At 40.6% G+C, this 17,940-nt stretch overlaps 1 long non-coding RNA gene across 3 annotated transcripts in view; it reads left to right on the top strand.

Moving 5' to 3' along the window:
- The window catches only part of LOC132823185 (uncharacterized), a 46,672-nt gene extending 33,132 nt beyond the window's left edge, over positions 1-13,540 (top strand). For all 3 annotated transcript variants that reach the window (XR_009645512.1, XR_009645513.1, XR_009645511.1), the window contains exon 3: positions 12,115-13,540. This is a non-coding gene — a long non-coding RNA (uncharacterized LOC132823185). The remainder of the gene's footprint in view (positions 1-12,114) is intronic.
- The last annotated feature ends 4,400 nt before the right edge of the window (positions 13,541-17,940 follow it).

Genomic DNA, 17,940 nt, shown 5'->3' with positions numbered 1-17,940 from the left:
TCTGATTATCTTATATGTATCAATTAAGTCAAGTCTCAACCTCCTTCTCTCTGATGAAAACAGCCTCAAGTCCCTCAGCCTTTCTTCATAAGACCTACCCTTCATACCAGGCAACATCCTGGGAAATCTCCTCTGAACTCTTTCCAAATCTACCACATCCTTCCTATAATGCGGTGACCAGAACTGTATGCAATACTCCAAGTGCAGCTGCACCAGAGTTCTGGACAGCTGCAGCATGACCTCATTGTTCTGAAACTCAATCCCTCTACCAATAAAAGCTAACACACCTTATGCCTTCTTAACAACCCTATCAACCTGGGTAGCAACTTTGAAGGATCTTTGTACCTGGACACCAAAATCCCTCTGCTCATCTACACTATCAAAAATCTTATGTTTAGCTCAGTACTCTGCATTCCTGTTACTGCTTCCAAAGTGAATCACCTCACAGTTTGCCACCTTTCATCCCAGCTCTCAATCTTCTCTGTGTCCCTCTGTAACCTGCAAAATCCTTTGGCACTATCCAGACCGACCTTCGTGTCATCCGCAAATTTACTAACCCGTCCTTCTACACCCTCATCCAGGTCATTTATAAAAATGACAAGCAACAGTGGACCCAAAGCAGATCCTTGCGATATCCCACTAGTAACTGAACTCCAGGATGAATATTTCCCATCAGCCACCACCCTCTGTCTTCTTTCAGCTAGCCAATTTCTGATGCAAACCGCTAAATCACCCTCCGTCCCATGCTTCCAAATTTTGTGCAATACCCTACCATGGGGAACCTTATCAAATACTTTACTGAAATCCATATGCACCACATCAACTGCTTTACCCTCATCCACCTGTTTGGTCACCTTCTCAAAGAACTCAATAAGGTTTGTGAGGCATGATCTTCTCAGTTAGCAACAAAACAAACACACATTAGAGAAAAAAAATTGTATATAATTTTTGTGTTGTGAATATAACTGAACTTTGTTTATACATACTTAATTTCATGATATCCTTTTCTTTGCATGATGACATATTCCCTCAGAAAAAAAATGTGTGAGTAGCCCCTGAAATGGCAAGGAAATGCAACATTGAGGGTAGGCAATAGGTCTTTAACCACATTATTCTGTTTCATCTATGATGAAATGATTGTATTTCACTTAAAAACATAAAGGATTTGTGATCAGCTAACCAATTGAATTTTATGAAAAGTGTTCAATTTACAATGATTTGCCAGCGTTGGAGAGTTTGAGCTACAGGGAGAGGCAGGATAGGCTGGAGCTGTTTTCCCTGGAGCATTGGAGGTTGAGGGGTCACTTTAGAGGCTTATAAAATCATGAGGGGCATGGGCAGCCAAGAACCTTTTCCCAGGGTATGGGAGTCCAAAGCTAGAGGGCATGGGTTTAAGATGAGAGGAGCAAGAAATGAAAGGGACATAAGAGTCAAAGTTTTTACGCAGAGGGTGGTGCATCTATGGAATGAGCTGTCAGAAGAAGTGGTGGAAGCTGACACACAATTAGAACATTTGAAAGGCAATGGGATGGATATATGAATAGGAAGGGTTCAGAGGGATATCGACCAAATACTGTCAAATGGAACTAGATTAATTTAGGATAGCTGGTTGGCATGGATGTAATGGACCAGGGATTTATGCCCATGTTGTACAACTCTATGATTCTATTACATGTGCTGGAAATGTGCAAATAAGAGGTGCAGAGAACGAGGTGTTAACGGTCAGGAACAAGTACAGAAGGTTGTTTTCAACAGACCCACCCCATTTCCAAAGCCAGTTTGCATAACAGGGTGTGGAGTACTTGTGAATGATTCTGTGTAGTCATACGCAGGTAAATCTGGCAGATTTTGTTATGCAGACTTCCCATGTGGATGGAGTTTAAACCACCCACCACCATTTCAATAAGGCAGCGAAATGATGTTTATAAGTAGCCATTAATTGACTTCTGGCAAAGAAGGCTGCCTTCTACCTTTCCCTTCCTAAGCTCAATCGGGGGAAGGCACAAATATGGTGACGCCCATGCTGCACCCTCCAGCCTGATCACATGGATACCCACCTCTGAACTAACCTCTGGAATTGGTTGGTGGTAAGGGAGTTCGGGGCCACATGGAGTATTAAATTACATTACTGAATATTTCAAATCCATGAAATTCTAGGTCAGGCTCTGTCTGAATCGCACTTTGATCAGAGTCTGATAAATTGTATAACTAGGGCTGTAGATAGGACTTTAAACTAAGTAGTGAATTCAGTTACATGGAATAATATGAAAAAAAGGGTTAGAGACAGAGGAGGGCTCAGCAGAGGTTATTAAAGTTTCCAGTACAAGTAATAGGACAGAGGGTATGGAAAGAGTCAGGAACCTAACTCCAGGCTCAACAGATAAGGAGACAACCATTAGAAAGCAGGCATTCAATACAGGACTGAAGGTGTTGTACTTGAATGTACACGGTATTATGAAATAAGATTGTAACACACATTGAAATTGGCAGGTACTGTGTGGGTATTGCAGAGATATGGCTGCAAGACAATCAGGGCGGGGAACTAAACATCCAAGGATACACATCCTATCGAAGGGCAGGCAGATAAGCAGAATGGTTGGACTCGTCTTGTTGGAAAGAAATTAAAGTAAATTGATAGAAAGAATTGATACAGAGGCAGAAGGCATAGACACTGTGTGGGTAGAGTTGAGCAACCACAGAGGAAAGAAGACTGTGATAAGAATTGTGTTAAGGCTTCTTAGCAGTAATTAGGATGTAGGGAAGACAATAAATCAGGAGATAGTGCCTTTTTTACATGGCTTTTCTGTTACAATAATCATGGGGGTCTTCAATAGGCAATTGCACTCATGAAATCAGGTTGATATCAGATCTCAAGGAAAGGAATTCATGGATGTCAACGAGAATTTTTTTTGAGCAGCTTGGTTGAGCCCGCTAGGGAACAGTGTGGCGTTGAAAAAGCACAGCATTAAAGGAGCAGGAGAATCGACGTTTTGGGCATAAACCCTTCATCAGGAATGTGGATGGTGGGGGGAGGTGGGGAAAGGGGCTGAGAGATAAATAGATTGAGGTGGGGTTGGGGGCAAGGTAGCTGGAAATGAGATAGGTGGATTCGAGTGGTGTGTGATGGTGATATGTCGAAGGGGAGGGTGGAGCGGATAGGTGAGAAGGAAGGTGATCAGGTAGGACAGTTCAAGAGGGCTGTGCCGAGTTGGAGGGTAGGATCTGGGATGAGGTGGGGGGAGGGGAAATGAGGAAATTGGTGAAATCGACGTTGATGTCGTGCAATTGGAGGGTCCCTAGGTGGAAGATGAGGCGCTGTTCCTACAGGCACCAGGTGGCTTGGATTTGGTGCCAGGTCCCTTGGGAATTGCAAGTTCACAATTTTCTTAAGGTTAACATGCAGATTCAGCTCGCAATTAGGAAAATAATGCAATGTCAGCATTCATTTCAAGTGGGCTAGAATACAAGAGTAGTAATGTACTCTTGAGGCTGTATAAGGCTCTGATTAGTCCGTATTTGGAAAATTATGAACACTTTTGGATTTCATATCTAAGGAAGGAAGTGCTGACATTGGATGGCATTCAGAGGATTTAACAAAAATTTTACAAAAATTATTCCAAAAATGAAGGGCTTATCGTAAGAGGAGCTGTTTAGATTAGATTATCTACAGTATGGAAACAGGCCCTTTGCTCCACCAAGTCCACACCAACCCTTCGAAGAGTAACCCACCCAGACCCATTTCCCTCTGACTAAGGCACCTAACACTGGGCAATTTAGCATGGCCAATCCACCTGACCTGCACATCTTTGGACTGTGGGAGGAAACCAAAGCATGTGGAGAAAACCCATATAGACATGGGGAGACCGTGCAAACTCCACACACAGTCACCTGAAGCTGGAATCGAACCTGGGTCCCTGGTGCTGTGAGGTTGTAGTGCTAACCACTGAGCCAACATGCTGTCCCATTAAGACTTCTAGGTCTTAATTTGATGTCATTTAGAAGCATGAGGGGGAATCTGATTGAAACTTACAGAATACTGAGAGGACTAGAAAGAGTGAATGTGGAAAAGATATTTCCATTGATGGGGGAGACTAGGACCCTGAGGGCACAGCCTCCAACTGAAGGGACAACTCGTTAGAAACGAAGGAGGAGGAACTTATGCAGCCAGAGAGTGGTTGATCTGTGGAACCCATTGCCGGAGAGATTTGTGGAAGCCAAGTCACTGATCGTATTTATGACAGAGATAGGTTTTTGATTCGTATGGGAAAAGGCAACAAGTGGGGCTGAGCCATGATCGAATGGCAGAGCAGAGTCTGGGCCGAATGACTTAATTCTGCTCCTATATCTTATGAGCTTATGGAATCACCATTTTACATTTTGATGTGAATACCAGTGTGTTGGTAATAAGGCAGATGTATGACACTTTTTCTGTGGTGTTGTATAGAATCATAGTCATAGAGATGTACAGCATGGAGACAGACCCTTCAGTCCAACCCGTCCACGCCGACCAGATATCCCAACCCAATTTAGTCCCACCTGCCAGCACCCGGCCCATATCCCTTCAAACCCTTCCTATTCATATACCCATCCAAATGCCTCTTAAATGTTGCAATTGTACCAGCCTTCACCACTTCCTCTGGCAGCTCATTCCATACACATACCACCCTCTGTGTGAAAAAGTTGCCCCTTAGGTTTCTTTAATATCTTTCCCATTTCACCCTAAACCTATGCCCAAGTTCTGGACTCCCCAATCCCAGTGAAAAGACTTTGCCTATTTACCCTATCCATGCCCCTCATAATATTGTAAACCTTTATAAGGCCACCCCTCAGCCTCCGCACTCCAGGGAAAACAGCCCCGGCCTTTTCAGCCTCTCCCTATAGGTCAAATCCTCCAACCTGGCAACATCCTTGTAAATCTTTTCTGAACCCTTTCAAGTTTCACAACATCTTCCTGACAGGAAGGAGACCAGAATTGCATGCAATGTTCCAACAGTGGCCTAACCAATGTCCTGTACAGCTGCAACATGACCTCCTAACTTCTGTATTCATTACTCCGACCAATAAAAGAAAGCATACCAAACGTCGCCTTCACTATCCTATCTACCTGCGACTCCACTTTCAAGGAGCTATGAACTTGCACTCCAAGGTCTCTTTGATCAGCAACACTCCCGAGGACCGTACCATTAAGTGTATAAGTCCTTTTAAGATTTGCTTTCCCAAAATGCAGCACCTTGCATTTATTTGAATAAAATTCCATCTGCCACATCTCAGCCCATTGGCCCATCTAGTCAAGATCCTGTTGTAATCTGAGGTAACCCTCTTTGCTGTCCACCACACTGCCAATTTTATGTCATCTGCAAACTTACTAATTGTACCTCTTGTGCTCGCATCCAAATCATTTATGTAAATGACGAAAAGTAGAGGACCCAGCACCAACCCTTGTGGCACTCCACTGGTTACAGGCCTCCATTCTGAAAACAACCCTCCATCACCACCCTCTGTCTTCTACCTTTGAGCCAGTTCTGTATCCAAATGGCTAGTTCTCCTTGTATTCCATGAGATCTAACCTTGCTAATCAATCTCCCATGGGGAACCTTGTCGAATGCCTTACTGAAGTCCATATAGATCTGTCCTCATCAATCCTCTTTGTTACTTCTTCAAAAAACTCAGTCAAGTTTGTGAGACATGATTTCCCATGCACAAAGCCATCTTGACTATCCCAAATCAGTCTTTGCCTTTCCAAATACATGTACATCTGTCCCTCAGGATTCCCTCCAACAACTTGCCCAGGTGTGCAATTAAATGATATTTTGAGAAGTAGAGCAAGATAACCTTCTAAGGTAATCCAAAAATGACTTACATTCATGGTTAGTGTTGTTTAACTCCAACTAGCCAAAGCAGTTTTAAGTATGATGAAGAAACAGTTAATGCTGATAGTCAATTTTAGCTCTATTTAGATGCCAATGACTGTAGGTTTATAACTGTGTGCCTGCCAGGTGATTTTCTTTGCTAAAGTCCAGCATGGATCTGTAGAGGCCAGTCTCAGTAAATGGTGTCGCAGATATGTGTAATACAAGAAACTACAAATTCAGATTGTAGGCAATAATTTTGAATTGACAGTGACATACCCTGAAATGGAAAGGGTTAAAATTCTTGATTATTAATTTTTGAAGTTAATTTGTATTTTATATGGGAGCTCTACTTGATATTGTGACAATGTTGCTCCTTTAACAAGGTCATGTTGCCCTTGGTTATTATAAGAAGGGTTGCAAATGCAGAGGTTCCAATATGTCTGGAAATATCAATTTGAAAAGGCTTTTAAGTTTTTTTTAAAGCACTTGTACAATGAAAGGGTAGCGGCCAATTCTCCCAGTTCAGAGTTAGTTCTAGGTTTGTTTGATTTGGTTTGGTTTTAGCAAGCAATCTGTTTGAATCTGCTGATCAAAGAAAGCTGCTGGGGAAGGTTTCCTGAACCAACAGAGATTTTCTGGCTGACTGTCTCTCTCTGGCTTCTCTCCTGTAAGAACCTGTGTTTGGTTTTACCATTTTGCCAAGGGAGTTTTTATGTGGATGTTGCAGGTATTCTGTACAGCATCATTAAGTCGCAATAGAGTTGAATGGGTTTTTTTAGATAAGTTATGTTATTCTGTATTCTGTTTTCTTTTGTCCGTGTGTAAATAAATTCTGTCTTGTTTAAAATCGAGTGGTTTGACCAGCTGCGTCACTCCTGGAATATTCCCCTTACACCTGCTTAGAACAACTAGAAAAGTTAGGTTCTGAGTTACCTTCTTAAAATGTTTTGAGGGTGTCTGACCTGGTCCATAACAATATTCATGCTGACATTTATAACAATAGTGTTAATGAAGACCAGATATCTACTTCCTTTAAAGGTTATCGTTGGTTAGTAATGTACTCAAACATTTATGTTAGCATTTTCTTGATTTTGGTAAGTATATAATGTCAAGCTATGGTATAATGTAGAAATGCATAATTTAATAAATTCAAAGAATCATTTGTACATTTGGAGAAATGTGCAACAACATGACTGAATGCATCAATTTACACATTTTTATGCAGTCTCGTAAAGTTAAGCTGTTATTTTAAATGCTTTTAGAGAAGATGATTTAAAATATGAAAATGCTCATGTTAAACTTTGTTTAATACAGTAGCAACATTTTTATGCACACAAATTGACGAGCACCTCGAAGCAGCTTCATAATTTTTGCAGATTGTAAAGAACACAAAGATGTAGAGAAAGATCGTTAGCTGCTGGTGCTTGAGATTAAGATTTTGCAAGATTTAATGCAAAATCTTCAATTTGGTTCACCAAGTCACAGATAAATCTGCATTCACCTAGATGATTCATGGTATCTAGAGTTCCATCGGTTAAAAAGTACTGTCTGGGTTAGTAGAAAGAATGTGAATTTGGAGCTGCAGTTCTTCTTTGCTTGGTTTCAAATGCAGGAAGCTGTTTTAAGGAACATGGGAGGAGGAAGCCCTGGAATTTGTTCTGCTATTGTGACATCACTGTTGACCTGTCACCCCCCCCCCCCCCCCCCCCAAAAAAAAGTCCACCAAGTACTTACAGCTATTTTGGAATTTCTTTTGTCAAGTCTTTGTGCCAGAAGAACTGTCAATTTCTAAATTTGCATTTACTTGACGATAAAAGACATCCTCACTTTGTTCATGACTGAGTGGACTGAAAAGAGAGAAGGTAAAAACAATGACTGCAGATGCTGGAAACTAGATTCTGGATCAGTGGTGCTGGAAGAGCACAGCAGTTCAGGCAGCATCCAAAGTGCAGCAAAATTGACATTTCGGGCAAAAACCCTTCATCAGGAATAAAAGCAGTGAGTCTGAAGCGTGGAAAGATAAACTAGAGGAGGGTGGGGGTGGGGAGAAAGTAGCATAGAGTACAATGGGTGAGTGGGGGAGGGGATGAAGGTGATAGGAGATGGTGGAGTGGATAGGTGGAAAAGGAGCTAGGCAGGTAGGACAAGTCTGGACAAGTCATGGGGACAGTGCTGAGCTGGAAGTTTGGAACTAGGGTGAGGTGGGGGAAGGGGAAATTAGGAAGCTGTTGAAGTCCACATTGATGCCCTGGGGTTGAAGTGTTCCGAGGCGGAAGATGAGTTCTTCCTCCAGGCGTCTGGTGGTGAGGGAGTGGCGGTGAAGGAGGCCCAGGACCTCCATGTCCTCGGCAGAGTGGGAGGGTAGTTGAAATGTTGGGCCACGGGGCGGTGTGGTTGATTGGTGCGGGAGTCGTGGAGATGTTCCCTAAAGCACTCTTCTAGGAGGCGCCCAGTCTCCCCAATGTAGAGGAGACCGCATCGGGAGCAACGGATACAATAAATGATATTAGTGGATGTGCAGGTAAAACTTTGATGGATGTGGAAGGCTCCTTTAGGGTCTTGGGAGGAGGTGTGGGCACAGGTTTTACAGTTCCTGCGGTGGCAGGAGAAAGTGCTAGGATGGGAGGTGGGTTGTAGGGGGACATGGATCTGACCAAGTAGTCATGGAGGGAACGGTCTTTGCGGAAGGCGGAAAGTGGTGGGGAGGGAAATATATCCCTGGTGGTGGGGTCTTTTTGGAGGTGGCGGAAATATCAGCGGATGATTTGGTTTATGCGAAGGTTTGTAGGGTGAGCACCAGGGGCGTTCTGTCCTTGTTATGGTTGGAGGGGTGGGGCCTGAGGGCGGTGGTGCGGGATGTGGACAAGATGCTTTGGAGGGCATCTTTAACTACGTGGGAAGGGAAATTGCGGTCTCTAGAGAAGGAGGCCATCTGGTATGTTCTATGGTGGAACTGGTCCTCCTGGGAGCAGATACGGCAGAGGCAGAGGAATTGGCAATAAGGGATGGCATTTTTGCAAGAGATAGGGTGGGAAGAGGTGTAATCCAGGTAGCTGTGGGAGTCGGTGGGTTTGTAAAAAATGTCAGTTTCAAGTCGGTCATCATTAATGGAGATGAAGAGGTCCAGGATGGGGAGGGAGGTGTCAGAGATGGTCCAGGTAAATTTAAGGTCAGGGTGGAATGTGTTGGTGAAATTGATGAATTGCTCAACCTCCTCGCGGGAGCACGAGGTGGCGCCAATGCAGTCATCAATGTAGCGGAGGAAGAGGTGGGGATTCCGGTGTAATTACGGAAGATCAACTATTCTACGTAGCCAACAAAAAGACAGGCATAGCTGGAGCCCATACGTGTGCCCGTGGCTACCCCTTTGGTCTGGAGGAAGTGGGTGGATTCGAAGGAGAAATTGTTAAGGGAGAGAGAAGGCCCATGAACTGGTGCATGGATCATGTTGTGTGAACACTCTGCATCTGATGAAAATGACAGAGGCTGCTTGCAAGTTTGGTGCTTATCTTAATGATTTACCACACAGCTCACATTAAACACTGCAGTAAATGTTTAGGAGGAAGCCCACACTTCTTAAGATCTGCCTGTGGCTCTTAAAAGATAGGATACAAAATTGACTGACAGTAAAACGAAATGTTAAGGATGGCAAGAATTGGAAACCTTGGATGACAAGAAATGTTGAAAGTTTAGTTGAAAAGAAGAAGGAAGCAAATGTAAGGTTTGGGAAACTGAAATCAAACAAGATCCTTCAGGAGGTTAAAGGAAACAGAAATGAACATAAAGGAGAAATTAGGAGAACTAGGCAAGTAGGATTATGGAAAATCCCAATGCATTTTATATGAATATTAGGAACAAAGGATAACTAGGGAAAGGGTAGGTCAACTCAAGGGCAAAGGAAGGAATGTATGTGTGGAGCCAGAGGAGAAGGATGAAGTCCTTAATGAGTACTTTGGATTAGTTTTCATCAAGGAAAATGACATGGTAAGATTATAGAGGGATATGTTGATACTCTGTGAATGTTGACATCAAGAAGCAGGAGGTATTGGGTATCTTGAAATACATTAAGAGAGATAAGTCCCCAGGATCAATGGAATTTATCCCATAATACTGAAGGAGGCAAAAGGGGAGATTTCTGGGGCCTTGACAGAGACCTTTGTATCATCTTTTGCTGTAGGTGAGGCCACAGAAGACTGAAAAATGGCAAATGTTGGTCCTTTGTTTAATAAGGGCAAAAGGGATAATCCAGGAAGTTATATAGATTGGTGAGCCTTAATTACTGGTCAGGAAATTATTGGAGAAGATACTTGGGGACAAGCTTCATTTGCATTTGGAGAAGAATGGACTGAGCATGGGTAGTCAGCATTGCTATATGGGGGGTAGGTTCTTTCTCACAATTTTCATTTAATGTTTTGAGGAAGTGACGAAGACAATTGATCATGGTTGGGAAGTGGATGTTGTCTACATGGATTTACAAAACGTTTGACAAGGTCCCTTATGATAGGCTGGTCTAAAACATTAAATCACATGGATTCCATGGTAATTTGGCAAGTTGGATGCAAAGTTGGCTTGGTAATAGAAGACAGAAGATAGTTGTAAAGAGGTGTTTTTCTGACTGGAGATCTGTGATCAGTGGTGTTCCACAAGGATCAGTGCTGGGTTGTCTGTTAGAATTAAAATTAGGTTTTCTTGTCATGTGTATTCAAGTACAAGGATACAGGTGTGCTCTGAAAATGTTCAAAATTGCTGTTTCCCAAGGGACTATCTTAGCTAGATAGGTACTAAAGTACAAAATCTTAGGTACAACCTAGAAAAATAAAAGAATAAAGTTAAAACTTCAGCATTACAGTCCTTCTTAGGCCATGGGTCTCTCGACACTCCGTACTTGACTTTCTCCATGAGGGCTCAATATTTTCTCTGCATTGGGCTCATTCTCTTCCCCATGCTGGGGTTGATCTCCTCCACACTGCCATCTTGCCACCACCAGCAGAGTCTCATCTGGGCTCACCAGCTGCCTCGCAATTTGGATGAAAATGTAGCTGGTCTGATTAGTAAGTTTCCAGACAACATGAAAGTTGGTGGAATTGTGGATGGTGTGAAAGCAGTGATAGACTGTGTTGGACTGGGGAGGACATTGTCAGAGGTCACACGACAGCACTTTTACAGTCCAATCCGTTTAATTGAAATCACAAGCTTTCAGAGTGCTGCTGTTTCATCAGGAAGCTTCACCCCATGAAGGAACAGAACTCTGAAAGTTGTGATTTCAAATAAACCTGTTGGACTATAATAATCTGGTATTGTGTGACTTCTGACTGGGTAAAGCAGGATATAGATCAGTTGGAAAGCTTGGTGTAGAAATGGCAGATGGAGTTTATTCTAAATAAGTGTGAGGTGATGCATTTTGGGAAGTCAAATGCAAGAAGAAAGAATACAATAAATGACAAGACTCTTCGGAGCATTGATGTACAGAGGGCTTTGCATCGCAAGTTCATAGCTCCCTGAAAGTGGCAACACCAGTGGATAAAGCTCTAAAGGGAAATGTGTCTGAGTGGGTTACTCTTCAGAGGGTCGGTTTGGACTGGTTGGGCCGAAGGGCCCATTTCCACACTGTAGGGAATCTACTGTACATCTAGTAACCCCTTACTGAATCTAATCTAAAGGAGCCAAATGGCATGCTTGCCTTCACTGATCAGGATGTTGAGTATAAACGTTGTCAAGTCATGTTGCAATGAAAGGTTGGAAAAACTTGGATTGTTTTCACTACAGCATTGGGGGCTGAACGTGTATACAATAAAGTAAAATAAAATTATGAGAGAAATGGATAGAGTGGATAGTTGGAGTATTTTTCCCAGGGTGAAAATGTCAAATACTAGCGGGCATAGGTTTAAGTTGAGGGGGCAGATGGTTTAAGGGAAATGTATGAGGACTTTTTTACACAGAGGATAGTAGGTGCCTGGATTGTGTTGCCGGGGAGGTAGTAGAAGGAGAAACATTAGCAAACTTTTAGACAGATAGATGGACAGGCAGGGAATAGAGGGACATGGACCATGTGCAAGCAGATGGGAATTGTTTTGAAAGCCATCATGGTTGGCACAGACATAGTGGACCAAAGGATCTGTTCCTATGCTATATTATTCTATCTTTTACTATGGTTTTCTTTTGATGGATGTCTGATAGTTTTCTTTTTATTAAAAGGCTTACTGTAGACTCTCATAGATTCACCAAACATTCGTAGATTTAAAATGCACATTCTTTGTCACAGGATGACGATGCACTGCCAGAAATAACTTAGAGGAAGCAAGAATACTTGAAAAACAGGAATCAATGGAATCCTCGTGGAATCTACTCATGAACGTTTTGATAATGGGTTATTTCTAGTTGATCTAATTACGACAGCCAAAATAACATTGATATTTCACCTTCATATAATCAAAGGCAAGCAGAAATTGATAAATAAGTTCCCTAGTCAACTCCACTGGTTAAAGTTTGTGTTGGCAGGTCACACATATATCTATACATATATCTTGGTTTTGCTGTCTACCCTTGGCTTAATCTTGAGACTCTCTTCCTAATTGCACAGTTCATATCTGCAGACTGAACTGTTGTGAAAACAATTGTGCAAGTACTTTTAAAATGTTTCTCTGTGACAGTATTACAGATGTAACTTTGAATCCTCATCATGTTAAGTTTTTTTCAATTATTAAGTGCATGGCACAAAGGTTGCCTATCTTCATATGAATTGCCAATATTGAAAAGATGAGAAAACAGTCAATCTACTGGTCAAATTACAGTAGGATGAATTATATGTTGTATAAGATTTTTAATGGACTATTTTTTAGACAGTTGCCATTGGAAGTACCAGAGATTGGGGTGAACTTAATTTCCTGCTACTACTGTATGATCTTTTCAAATTCTGTCTTATTGTTAGAAGCAAACTGAATAACAGCATAATTTTGAGCATTAATTTTCAGCATGTTATTCCAAGCCCAGCACAATTTATCGCTCATATAATCTTATAGAGAATTTAGAAAACATATTATTCAAGAATATATCTACAGAAGCTCCACAATCACCTGATGAAGGAGCGTTGCTCCGAAAGCTAGTGTGCTTCTAATTAAACCTGTTGAACTATAACCTGGTGTTGTGTGATTTTTAACTTTCTACAGAAGTTATTTATGTTTACAGATACCACCTGCATCCATATAGGTGTTTAATTCATTCACAGGATGTGGGTGTCTGGTAAGTTCAGTATTTATTTCCCATCTCTAATTGTCCTTAAAATGGTGTTAGTTGGCTTCTGAAGGCAATGTAGTGGGATGGAGTTTGGATTTTAATCAAGTGATTAAAATAAAATAATTTGTTTCCAAGTCAGAATAGTGTGTGATGCGGAAAGGAACTTGTAGGCTTTGGTGTTTTCAAACAACTGCTGCCCATATCCTTGATAATTATTAAATGACATGCAAAATTAAAAATTCCTGATGAAGGGCTTATGCCTGAAATGTCGAATTTCCTGTTCCTTGGATGCTGCCTGACCTGCTGCGCTTTTCCAGCTCTGATCTCCAGCATCTGCAGACCTCACTTTCTCCTGCAAAATTAAAAGCAAACTGTCCAGAAAAAAAATGGATGCGAGAGGATAATTTTATGTAAGCAATAAATGACCAATAACACACAGCTAGGAAACAGGAAATAAATGGGAAGAAAGAGGAAAGCCTAAATAAAAATATTATCAAAAAACGCCTCTGCCTTCTCCATTGTTTCTTCATTTATAATATACTCTGTTTATCTCTACACCGAGTAATTATGGAGATCACATTTTGAGAAAGCTGTGCTTAATGCACTTAGGTGAGAATCAATTAAAGGAAAACTATCTGAAGGTCTGTTCTATCTGTGGATTGCTCCTGGTTTGAAAAACTTCTTGATATGTGTTAAATTTTCTCTTTGTCAGTTTGAACCTACATTTGTTTCATCTCTCATAATTTAGTTGTAGGTTGTGACAAAAGTGATAAAATATTGTCTACCAACATCACTGGTTTATATCTGGGACTTCCACAGATTGAAATGGTTTTGTAAAAATACTGCAATAATCACCTGATTAAGTAGCAAAGCTTCAGTCTGAACTGAAATTAACACTTCTAATAAAAGCCACTTAAACCAGTCAGGTGTGAAGATACCTTGTTTGATTTACAGTTTTACCAGAAGTTCACAACGTGGTGATTTTTTTAAAAAATGGCCCACAACCATCCATTGTGGAGACAATAATAATTGGAGTATATGAATTAGCTGATGAAGCACAGCACTCCAAAAGCTAGTGCTTCCAATTAAACCTGTTGGATATTAACCTGGTGTTGTATGATTTTTAATTTTGTACACCCCATTCAACACCACATCTCTAACTCATTCCTTCAGTGTCACTGGGTCAAAATCCTGGAATTCCCTTCTTCATGACATTGTGTGTGTACCTACATCAAATGAACTGTAGTGGTTCAAGAAGGCAGCTCACCATCACCTTCTCATGGCAACTAGGGATGGGCAATAAATGCTTTGGTAGCAACTACTTAGGTAGAGCTGAGGAGATGGATTTTTATTAAGAAAGAAAACTAGTGAAGCTCTCTCTTCCTCTCCTTGTTTATTCAAGAAGGAGAAAATAACTGCTGACTGTACAAATTGGAGGAACATCTGTACATTGAGAATTTAAAAATATCTTCAATATTCATTAGCTGATGTTTATTCAGAATGTATCTATCCACCAATAATCTCAGGTTAAAATTTTGTATCTCAAGGACACCCTAAGGAGAAGCTGCATATTCTCTACTTTCCCTTATGTATTGGACACTAAGCTCTTTTTAACTTTGTATTTATGTTTACATGTGTTGTAAGTAGTAACCTTAAATTTGCTGGATCAGTCAACATGAGAAAAACAATACAAGAAGCTTGCCCTATCGAAAAGTTAATGAGTTGGATGGTGATTTAAGTGTTTTCTGTGTTCTCTGAAGGTATATGTGTAGTTACATAGCAATTAAGCAGGACATGGGCTCAACTGGTGACACTGTCTGAGTTAGTTCTTATTTAAAGCAGATGCAATGCACTTGGCGCTTATATGAGTAGCCTGCGCAAGCTGACTTGGTTATTAAAACCAAGTGATGAGGCTTTTTCCTGGGAAAATAAGCAAATGTCCAAATGAATGAAATGCTGGGCTGTGGTGCATGGCATATTTTTGATCCTTGCTCGTGGTCAAACCAATTAACCATTGAAAACTGAAAAGTACCAAACTTTGATCTTGTAGGGTCCTTGTATGGTAAGGCATATAAGAAAGCATGTGTCAAAGCATAGGTTAGCTCGCTCAGGAACAGGACTTATCCAATCAATGACTGGAGGTTGGGATGGAGCAGACTGTTTCAGTGTGATCTTTAAACAAGCCCACATAAACTGTCTCACTTGTGATTGTAAGCATTTCGCAGATAGGTTTATGTTGTAATATTATTGCATTATTTCTGTTGTGTACTTGAGGCAATTAGACTCTGATATTTTCACCCTCCTCCACAGCAGAATGTTGGTTTTATTTTAGCACGAGGCTAGTATATTTTGCTTTAGTAAAGTACAATTGGGTATGTCCTGTCCTTGGGATTACCTTTGGTTATTGATGTCCAGAGTAAATTGATGAACCAGGGAGGGTGAAATAAAAGCTAACTCTGTTTGTGTGTGTGTGTGATGTCATGTGATTATTTTTCTTAAGGTTACCTTCATTTACTGAAGGAAATACTATAATTATTCCATATTCTTTCTGGTGAACTAATTAACAGCATTTTAATTGGGGAGAGATATAGCCTCATGCTAGAAAATAATTGAAAATTTTGTTCTCACCTTTATGGTGCTCTGTGTATAGAGTTTAAATATTTTCGGTTTGCTAAGGGTGTTGGGTCTATTTCAACTATATTCAAGTATTTCAATGCTGTTAATTTTTAGAAACTGCATGTTTCCTTCATATCAAGCTACCAACACTGGTTCGTCTATCATTTGTCAGTCAATCTATGTTTTGTCTAAATCATTTTATAATTTCCAAACAACCTCTTGATCAATTTGATCAGTTTCACAACTCAAGCTACTGATGTAAATTAAGCACCTTTTAAATCAGGTTTATTAGTAATTGAAATTAAGATAATTGCTTGAAAAGTAATTATTTAGAAAAGAGGAATTGGCATTTTGTAAATATTTACTTACACTCTGTTTGATTTATGTACGCCAAAAATTAAATGTTCATTCATATGACATGAAGAATAACAAAGTTCCCTAGAATTCTACAATGCTTCAAACACCTAAATAATAGCGTTAGCTTACAGTATCTTCAAAATTGCTTTTAAGAATAAAAGCATTCTCAAGATATTGGTGGTGTGATGAAGTTCAAATGCATTATACTGTATATCTTTAATGCAAGTGAGTCTTTTTGCAATAGCCAAATAAATACTGTGGTCACGACTAAATAAGAAGCGGGAAACCTAAGATTGTTAGCTAATTTGGGATTGTGTTCAAATAACGTGAAATTGGTGAGTGGCGAAAATAGCAATCACAGCACAAATTCGAGGCAGTAATCGAATTCTGAAATACAGTTTTTACAAGAGCCCTTTATACACTGTTCTTACATAAAATTCCATTACTATGGTGTTACATTCTTTTAGCTATCGTACACAAAGGTTTGAAGGACTTCTGTGCAGGGAGACAGGAGGTGGGTTAAAATGTGCTAAACGCTGGCTGCTACTTCTAATGGGATTAATTTAAGAGTATCTGTCAAGTCTGCTGATATAATTAAGAGGTGTTACTCCTTTTTTTAGTTAGTAAATGTTAGTAAAAATACTATGCCTATATGCTGTAAAGATAAAAATTGTACTTATAAAAAAAGAATAAAGGATATTAAACTGATTACTGCAGTTAGATTGTGAAATTTATTTTTTATTTGCTGGCATGAGTTTCGTTCAATTTCGGGGAAGCGCTGTTTGTCAGTTAGTTATTGAAAGGGATAATGGTCCAGTTAAAAGACATTTAACAGGTACATATGATTTGGAGATGCCAATGTTGGACTGGTGTGTACAAAGTTAAAAATCACACAACACAAGGTTATAGTCCAACAGGTTTAATTGAAAGCACACTAGCTTTCGGAGCGACGCTCCTTCATCAGGTGGTAGTGAAGGGCTCAATCCTAATACACAGAATTTATAGCAAAAATTTTCAGTGTGATGTAACTGAAGTTATACATTGAAACAGGTACATACTAATTGGGAAATCTATTCAGACCCTGGAGATGATTGGTAAGGACTGATTAATGTTTTGTGGAGACTTGATGGGGATGATACTGTTCTGTATGCTACACTTATTCAGAGCTAAATACTGGTTGTAGTAAGGGCTGATAAGGTGTGAAAATGCAATAAAATATAGTGAGCTGGTGAGTGTGTTAATAAAGATAGCCTATAACACAACATCTCACAGTACATTCCCCCCACCCCACCGCCTTTTGATTCTACTGAGACCTTTCAAAGAGAATCACAAAATTACCCCCCTGTATTATCCTAGCTTACATACTTTTAACAATTTGGCAACTACACTTTACAAAAAGAAAACATGCATAGTTAGAATAGCAATAACAAACAAGAATGAATGCACCTGAATTGGAAGGGGACTAATGTACTGGCAGGGAGATTTGTTAGAGCTGCTCTGGAGGATTTAAACTAGTACGGTGGGGGTGGGACCCAGGGGGCTAGTGAGGAAAGAGATCAATCTGAGACTGGTACAGTTGAGAACAGAAGCGAGTCCAACAGTCAGGGCAGGCAGGGACAAAGCAGAGAACAAGGTGGGACTGATAAATTAAACTACATTTATTTCACTGCAAGAGGCCTCACAGGGAAGGCAGATGAACTCAAGGCATGGTTAGGAACTCGCAACTGAGATATCATTGCAATTATAGAAACATGGCTCAGGGATGGACAGAACTGGCAGCTTGATGTTCCAGGATACAAATGCTACAGGAAGAACAGAAAGGGAGGCAAGAGAGGAGGGAGAGTGATGTTTTTGATAAGGTTACACCTATACTGAGGGAGGA

The sequence above is a fragment of the Hemiscyllium ocellatum genome, chromosome 16 (genome assembly GCF_020745735.1).
Source record: "Hemiscyllium ocellatum isolate sHemOce1 chromosome 16, sHemOce1.pat.X.cur, whole genome shotgun sequence".
Lineage (NCBI taxonomy): Eukaryota > Metazoa > Chordata > Chondrichthyes > Orectolobiformes > Hemiscylliidae > Hemiscyllium > Hemiscyllium ocellatum.
Note: the sequence above shows the minus strand (reverse complement) of the source record. Positions and strands in the feature narration are given on the sequence as shown.